The sequence below is a fragment of the Ornithorhynchus anatinus genome, chromosome X5, assembly GCF_004115215.2.
Source record: "Ornithorhynchus anatinus isolate Pmale09 chromosome X5, mOrnAna1.pri.v4, whole genome shotgun sequence".
In the NCBI taxonomy this organism is placed as follows: domain Eukaryota; kingdom Metazoa; phylum Chordata; class Mammalia; order Monotremata; family Ornithorhynchidae; genus Ornithorhynchus; species Ornithorhynchus anatinus.
The window spans coordinates 23264335-23273196 of record NC_041753.1 but is presented as its reverse complement, the minus strand read 5'-3'; the positions used below and the strand labels follow the sequence as shown (position 1 = coordinate 23273196).

General features: G+C 46.1%; 1 non-coding gene across 1 annotated transcript; it reads right to left on the bottom strand.

Annotated features, from left to right (window-relative positions):
* Positions 1 to 5463: 5463 nt before the first annotated feature.
* TRNAI-AAU lies at positions 5464 to 5537 on the bottom strand. Its single transcript has one exon. It is a non-coding gene; the product is annotated as a tRNA-Ile (tRNA).
* Positions 5538 to 8862: the final 3325 nt, after the last annotated feature.

Sequence of the window (8862 nt, the reverse complement as noted above, 5' to 3'; positions counted from 1 at the left end):
CCTGTGCTGTTCCGGAAGGTGCTGAAAGTGTCTAGCGGGGCGGGCCGGGGTCCTACCCAGTGTGAGGCCGGTCCTGATCGTGGCGCGGATCCCTGCCGGGTTGCCCCACGTGGGGCTCACAGTCTTCCTCCCCATTTTGCAGATGAGGTAACTGAGGCCACAGAGAAGTGAAGTGACTTGTCCAACGTCACACAGCTGGCAAGTGGTGGACTCGGGATTAGAACCTATGACCTCTGACTCCCAAGCCTGTGCTCTTGCCACTAAGCCATAGTCATGCCCTCTTTAGGCTTGGTGTTGGTCCAGTGGAAAGAGGCCTGGGTTCTAGTCAATGTTAGTATCAATCAAGTGTACTTACTGAGCGCTTACTGTGTGCAGAACACTATACTAAACGCTTGGGAAAGAACAATATAACACACATTCTCTGCCCAAAATGAGCTTCAGACTTGAGGGGGAGACAGGCATTAATATAAATAAATAAATTATCGATCATATTTATTAATAATAATAATTGGTGGTACTTGTTAAGTGCTTACTGTGTGCCAGGCACTGAACTAAGTACTGGAGTGGATACAGACAAATCGGGTTGGACACAGTCCCTGTCCCATGTGGGGCTCACAGTCTCAATCCCCATTTTACAGATGAGGTAACTGAGGTACAGAGAAGTGAAGTGACTTACCCAAGGTCACACAGCAGATAAGTGAAGGAGCCAGGATTAGAACCCATGATCTCCTGACTCCCCCTCTAGACTGTAAGCTTGTTGTGGGCAGGGAACTTGTCTACCAACTCTGTTACACTGTTATATGGTACTCTCCCAAGTGCTTAGTACAGTGCTCTGTAAATAGGAAGTGCTCAATAAATATGATTGGCTGATTAATTGATTGAATGCTTAATAACTGAGGTGCCTCAGTTACCTCATCTGTAAAATGGGGATTAAGACTGTGAGCTTTATGTGGGACAGGGACTGTGTCCAACCCAATTATCTTCTATCTACCTCAGTGCTTAGTACAGCACCTGGCACATAGTAAACTCTTGACAAATACCATTTAAAAAAAACCCAAAAAACACTGAGGGCATTTTGCAAAGTGGACAGACCCAGATGGAATCCTGAAAAAATAGTTGCCAAGGTGGGCAGCGGAATTGTTGGCGCCCTGGCAAGTTCTGCAGGGCCAAGTAGCCTTCACTGCCACCACTAGCCTGTACACTTTGTGGCTTTTTCTTAAAGCTTTTAGTTTCGTCACTGAGGGGTTTTTTTTGTGTGTTTTTTTTAACTTGTGGTTGTCTCCCCTACTTAAGTGTAAACACCTTAAGAACAAAAATCTCCCCCTTGTACCTTACCTCACTGATTTCCTATTTACAACCCAGCCTGCACGCTCTGCCTCTCCTAACACCAACCTACTCTCTGTGCCTCCGTCTCGCCTATCTCTCCATCAACCTCTTGCCCACATCCTCCCTCTGGCCTGGAACTCCCTCCCTTCTCACATCTGACAGTCCACCACCCTCCCCACCTCCAAAACCCCCCTGAAATCCCATCTCCATCAAGGGCCGGACTGGGCCCTTTATATCCCCAATCTACCCTCCCCTCTGCATTGACTGTACACACTACTTATGTAAATATTCTTATACTCCCCTAACACCCCTATCCTTAAATCTATTTTAATATCTGTCTTGGCCAGTAGGCTGTAAGTTCCTTATGGGTAGGGATGGGGTCTACCACACTATTGTATTGTACTTGTATTTGTATTTGTAATTGTAATTTGTAATTGTATTATATTGTACAGAGAAGCAGCGTGGCTCAGTGGAAAGAGCACGGGCTTTGGAGTCAGGGCTCATGAGTTCGAATCCCAGCTCTGCCACTTGTCGGCTGTGTGACTGTGGGCAAGTCACTTCACTTCTCTGTGCCTCAGTTCCCTCATCTGTAAAATGGGGATTAAGACTGTGAGCCCCACGTGGGACAACCTGATTCCCCTATGTCTACCCCAGCGCTTAGAACAGTGCTCGGCACATAGTAAGCGCTTAACAAATACCAACATTATTATTATTATTATTACTTTCCCAACCATTCAGTCTAATGCTTTGCACGCAGTAAGTACTCAACAAATACCATTAATTGATTGAACAAGAACCTTGACATTTTGCTCTTATATAAACTTCTTCAGCTCCTGATACAATGCTTTCTTTGCACACAGGTGCTCAATGTATAATACTTATTTATTTATTAATCATACACTGACTATATGCCAAGCACCATGCCAAGTGTTGAGGTTAGTACGGAACAAGATAATCCGATGAGGCATGGTCTCTGCCTCACCCAAAGCTCAATCAGTAATATTCATTGAAGGCCAACTGTGTGCAGAGCACTATACTAAGCACTTGGTAGAGTACAATAGAGCTAGTAGACATAAGCCCTGCCCTCAAGGAGCTTACAGTCTAGCAGGGGAAAGCTGTAGCTGTAAAATAATGTAAGATACGAGAATGAAGGAGAAATCGGTGTGTATGTGAAATAGAAATATTCAATCACCTTGCCCCCTCCTACCTTACCTTGCTGATTTCCAGCCTATACACTTTGCTCCTCTAAAGCCAACCTCCTCACTACCCAATCTCATCTATCTCGCCGCTGACCTCTCGCCCACATCCTGCCTTTGGCCTGGAATGCCCATCCAACAGATGATCACTCTTCCCACCTTCAATCCTTATTAAAAGGACATCTCTTCCAAGAGGCCTTCCCTGACTAATTTCTTCTCCCACTCCCTTCTGCATCGTCCTTGCCCTTGGATGTTTACTCTTCATTCAGCCCCACAGCATGTATGTACATATCTGTAATTTATATTAATGTCCATCTCCCCCTCTAGATTTGTAAACTCATTGTGGGCAGGGAACGTGTCTACCATCTCTGTTACAGTGCAGTCTCCCAAATGCTTGGTACAGTAAGCGCTCAATAAATATGATTGATTGAAATAGTGCTTAAGTAATTGGGTATGTGAAGTAGTACAGAAGAGCTACATTGGTTGTGAGTACACAAGTGAGTAGTTGGCTCAGAACTGCAGAGGTGGTAGTTGGGAGGGTTATAACCTGGGGCTTCTGATTTAAGTGAGGAGAGGCAGTTACATTGAATAATAAAGGAATTGCAAACAATAAGGTACAGAGTCAGTTGTCCCAAATAGGAATGTTTAAATAAGTAGCTAAAACAGGAGGAATCAGGCCTTGGGCCGCTGTTTGTTTCTGGCATCTTCCCACCCAAACCTTGTCCTCCCCCAGCCTTTCCATCACCGTAGATGACATCACCATCTTCCTTATCTCACAGGCCCGTAACCTTGACATTATCCTTGACTCCTCTCTCTCATTCTACCCACTTATTCAATCTATCACCAAATCCTGTCAGTTCAACCTTCACAACATTGCTAAAATTCACCCTTTCCTCTCCATCCAAACTGCTACCACTGAGCATTCAGTGTACCCCACCTTGACTACTGCATCAGCCTCCTCTTTGACCTCCCTCCTTCCTGTCTCTCCCCACCCAAGTCCATACTCTGCTGCCTGGATCATTTTTCTAAAGAGTCCGGTCCACACCTCTCCACCCCTAAAGAACCTCCAGTAGTTGCCCACCCACCTCCACATCAAACAGAGTCCCCTTACCATTGGCTTTAAAGCCTTCAATCAGCTCACCCCCTCCTAACTTACCTCACTGATTTTCTACTACATCCAGTCCACACACTTCATTCTTCCGACACCAACCTACTCACTGTACTTGGATCTCATCTGTCTCACCACCGACCCCTCACCCTCGTCCTCCCGCTGGCCTGGAACTCCCTTCCTCTTCGTATGTGGCAGACCACCATTCTCCCCACCTTCAAAGCCTCATAAAAATCATATCTCCTGCAAGAGGCCTTCCCTGACTATTTCCTCGATTCCCTCTCCCTTCTGCGTCCTCTAATGCACTTGGACCTATACCCTTGAAGCACTTACTGTTCACCCCACCCTCAGCTCCACAGCACCGATATACAGATTTGTAATGTACTTATTTCAATGTCTGTCTTCCTCTCTAGACTGTGAGCTCCTTGTGGGTAGGGAACAGGTCCACCAGATCTATTGTATTGTACTCCCCAAGCACTTAGTACAGTGCTCTGCACACAATAAGGGCTCAATAAATACCTTTGATTGATTGGTTGATTGATAATTACGGGAGTATTCTTTCCTTTCCAGTATGATTATCTCTGATCTCTGAAGTATGGGGACAATTTAAGGAACTTGGATTTCTGCAGGCTTTGCGTGTCTAGTGATATGCTGTGCTTTTTCAGAATTCGTGCTTTGGCTTTGCAATCTGTTAATATTTCATCCCTGGACACTCCCTTAACAAAGAGGGATTTTCAGTTCTTTGGCAAGATCCTTACTCATACCTTTGGAGTGAATGTGTATCCACAGTATCCGATCGAGTAATTTGTGAGCACAGGCTGAAACTTGCAGTTTTCATTTCAAAACTCTTCCTTTGGGTTTTTGGGGTTTGTTTTTTTTTACATCACATCCTGATCCTCCTATACCACAAAATTGTATTTTCTCAAATGAGAGCAAGCTAAAAGAATGCAGCCGATGGGTCTGGAATAGGGCTTACTATTGCTAATATCAGTCAATCAGTGGCATTTATTGAGTGCTTACTGCTCGCCGAACACTATCCTAAGCACCTGGGAGAGTACTTAGTACAATATAATGGACTTGGTAGACACGTTCTCAATCCACGATGAGTTCACAATCTAGAGGGAATATGAACTATGGGAACGCAGCTTCACACAGACCTCTGGCATAAGTACCCGGTCATTCATTCATTCATTCAATAGTATTTATTGAGCACTTACTATGTGCAGAGCACTGTACTAAGCACTTGGAATGTGCAATTCAGCAACAGGTAGATAGAGACAATCCCTGCCCAATGACAGCTTCACAGTCTAATTGGGGGAGACAGACGGCAGAGCAAAACAGAACGAAACAAAAACAAGACATTATCACTATAAATAGAATCAAGAGGATGTACACCTCATGAACAAAATAAACAGGGTAATAAATAATATGTACAAATGAGGATAGTGCTAAGGGGAGGGGAAGGGGGGAGGGGGAGGAGCAGAGGATGGGGTGGGGAGGGGGAGCAGAGGGAAAGGGGGCTCAGCTGAGGGGAGGTGAAGGGTGAAAGGGGAAGAGGGAAGAGCAGAAGGTGAAGGGGGAGCAGAGGGAAAAGGGGTAGCTCAGTTTGGGAAGGCCTCTTGGAGAAGGTGAGCTCTCAGTAGGGCTTTGAAGAGGGGAAGAGAGTTAGTTTGGAGGAGGTGAGGAGAGAGGACATTCCAGGACAGCAGTAGGATGTGGGCCTGAAGTTGACGGCGGGACAGTGAGGAGGTGAGCGGCAGCAGAGGAGCGGAGAGTATGGGGTGGGCAGTAGAAAGAGAGAAGGGAGGTGAGGTAGGAGGGGGAAAGGAAAAGTAGCCCCTGTGGGGGTCGAACCCATGACCTTGGCGTTATTAGCACCATGCTCTAACCAACTGAGCTAACCAGCCGGTTGTTAAGCACTTACTATATGCAAAGTACTGTTCTAAGTGCTGGAGAGGATACAAGGTGATCAGGTTGTCCCATGAGGGGCTCACAGTCTTAATCCCCATTTTACAGATGAGGTAACTGAGGCACAGAGAAGTTAAGTGAATTGCCCAAAGTCACACAGCTGCCAAGTGGCTGAGTTGGGATTTGAACCCCTGACCTCTGACTTCCAAGCCTGTGCTCTTTCCACTGAACCACGCTGGTCTTTTTCTGTTGGTGGAAAAGTTGGCCTGAGTTGGAGATTTAGGGGGATAAGAAGCTATTAAAGAAGGAAGACACAGATGTTTTCAAAGACGAAGAAAGAAGGGGGCTTGAAGATAGGTCACATGTATTCTGCACCACTCATTAAAGGCCCTGTAGAACCTGGCCCTCTCCTTCTCGAGGAAAAGGCCCTCGTAGTGGAAAATGGGATCGGAGAACAAACACGACACTTAAATGGACATGGCGTGTTTGAACCATAAGCAGTTGCTTTACCTTTATAGAGATCTGACAGTGAGCTAAAGTACACCAGGAAGCAAGGCGATTTCCTCATCTTCCCTCTTGTAAAGCAAACTTTTAGCAGAGCTAACCGTTCTCTAAAAGCAAATTGAGCAGCCAACAGTTCACCCTCATCCTCCCTCAGCAGAGCAAAGGTGTGAAATAGAAAATAATAATTGTGGTATTTTTTAGGTGCTTACTATATGGCAAGATAATTAGGTCCCACATGAAGCTTACAGTCTAAGTAGGAAAGGGAACAGGGTTGGAATCCCCAGGTGGCAGATGAAATAACTATGGAACAGAGAAGTCAAGTGACTTGCTCAAGGTCATACGGTGGACAAGGGGCAGAGCTGGGATTAGAACCCAGTTCCTCTGACTCCCAGGTCCAGCTCTTTCCACTAGACCACACTGCTTTGAGATCTGATTGATCTCATAAGCAAAGTGGGAAGCAAAGAGATTGCCCTCAACCTCTCTTAGTAAAGCAAACTGTTTAAAGAGCTCTAACCACTCTTTAAAGCAAAGTGGGAAATGGATTGCACTCCTCCGCCCTGAGTGAAGCAAACTGGGAAACAAACAGATTACTCTCATTCTCCTTCAGTAGAACACTGCTTGAAAGAGCTCTAACGATAACTCTATACTCTACTATTTCCCCATCCGTAATCTATTTTAATGTCGGTCTTCACCATAGACTGTAAGCGCCTTGAGGGCGGGGTGGGGGGGAGGGTCGCATCTGCCAACTCTGTTGTATTGCACATTCCCAAGCGCTTAGCTCAGTGCTCTGCACAAAGTGAGCACTTAATAAATACCAACCGATTGATGGATTCTCTGAAGCAAGCCCTCCCACCCTCCCTCCGCCAAAAGAACGCTAAATAAAGGATACCCCTGTGAAACATCACCAATCGTTCTAGTTCCTCAGGTTGAAAACAATGGTCTAGTGGGATAAGGCACCTGCTGTTGAGAATGGCAGATGAGGGTTTTTTTTATGGTATTCGTTAAGCGTGTGCTTGCACCGTTCTAAGCACTGAGGTAGATACAAGTTAATCAGGCCAGATTCAGTCCCTGGCCCACATGGGGCTCACAGTCAAGTAGGAGGGAGAACAGGTATTGAATCCCCATTTTGCAGTAGAGGAAACTGGGGCCCAGAGAAGTGAAGCAACTTGCCCAAGGTCACACAGCAGGCAAGTGGCAGAGGTCCTCTGATTCCCAGGCCCGGGCTGTTTTCACTAGGCTATACCGCTTCCCAGACGAGAATAGCAGATGGGCCTTGGACTGAGAACCCGTATGAAGGAATTGAGAAGAGTGCTGGTGGTTTGCAAAAGAGCCACTCACTCACTCTCGCTCATCCCCATCGATCAGTCGGAGTGCCGAGAGCGAACAGCGAGCAGGCAGGCCAGCTGGTAGCACAATGGGTGCATGCAAGACCCATTTAGAGCCAACGACCGCAGGCAGAGTGCCGTTCTGGCGATGGAGCACCGTGATCCAGAAGGCGATTGCCTGTGGTCTTCACCGCCCACATGAGCCGGCTATTTTTAAGCATCCTGCCATGTCCCCTCCCCATCTCCCGGACTACCCTCCCCAACACTGCAACTCGATCCCTTTGCTCTACCCCGCCCCAAGGCCCACAGCACTTGTGTACATGAGTACATATCTATAATTTTATTTATATATATTGATGCTATTGATGCCTGTTTACTTGTTTTGATGTCTGTCTCCCCGCTTCTAGACTGCAAGCCCACTGTGGGCAGGGATTGTCTCTCTTTATTGCTGAATTGTACTTTCCAAGCGCTTAGTACAGTGCTCGGCACACAGTAAGCACTCAATAAATACTTTTGAATGTAAGAATGAACGATTGGGTCCGTCGGCCTCACAGATGAGTGCCCTACATGGTTCTTAGGTTAGAAACTTTTACTTTCGATGGTCAAGCATTCTTCGACTTGCATAGCCAGAACTAGAACCCAGGTCTCCGGATTCCCAGATACAGGTTCTTTCCACTGGACCAACAGTAGGGTTGAGGGGGTAACAAGTAGTGGGATTAGCATACGTGATTGGGACCAGTGAAAATAATAAAAAAAAAACATTGTGGTTTTTGTTAAACGCTTGCTTTGTGCCAAGCAAGAAGCAAGGGTGGCTAGTGTAAAAAGAGCATGGGCCTGGGGAGGCAGAAGACTTGGGTTCTAATTCCAGCTCTGCCACTTGTTTGTTGTGTGACTTTGGGCAAGTAACTTAACTTTTCTGTGCCTCGACTACCTTAGCTGTAAAATGGGGGTTCAGACTGAGTGCTATGTGGGACAGGGACTATCTCCAACCCGATTATTTTGCATCTACCTCAGCGTTTAATACAGGGCCTGGCACATAGCTCGTTGTGGGCAGAGAATGTGTCTGTTTATTGTTAGGTTGTACTCTCCCCAAGTGCTTAGTACAGTGCTTTGCACACAGTAAGCACTCAATAAATACAGCTGAATGAATGAATGGGTATCTTAAAAAAAAATAAGCAGTAGGGTAGATAGCAAGTTAATCAGGTCAGTCACAGTCCCTGTCGCAACATAAACATAGTAATTTCGGTATTCGTTAAGTGCTTACTATGTGCCAAACACGGTACTAAGCACTGGGTTGATACAAGATAAATCAGACCCCACATGAGGTTCAAAGTCTAAGTAGGAAGGAGAACAGATATTGAAACTCCATTTTGCAGATGAGGAAACTGAGGCTGCATTGTACTTTCCCAAGCGCTTAGTACGGTGCTTTGCACACAGTAAACGCTCAATAAATATGATCGAATGAATGAATGAGGCACAGAGGAATGAAGTGACT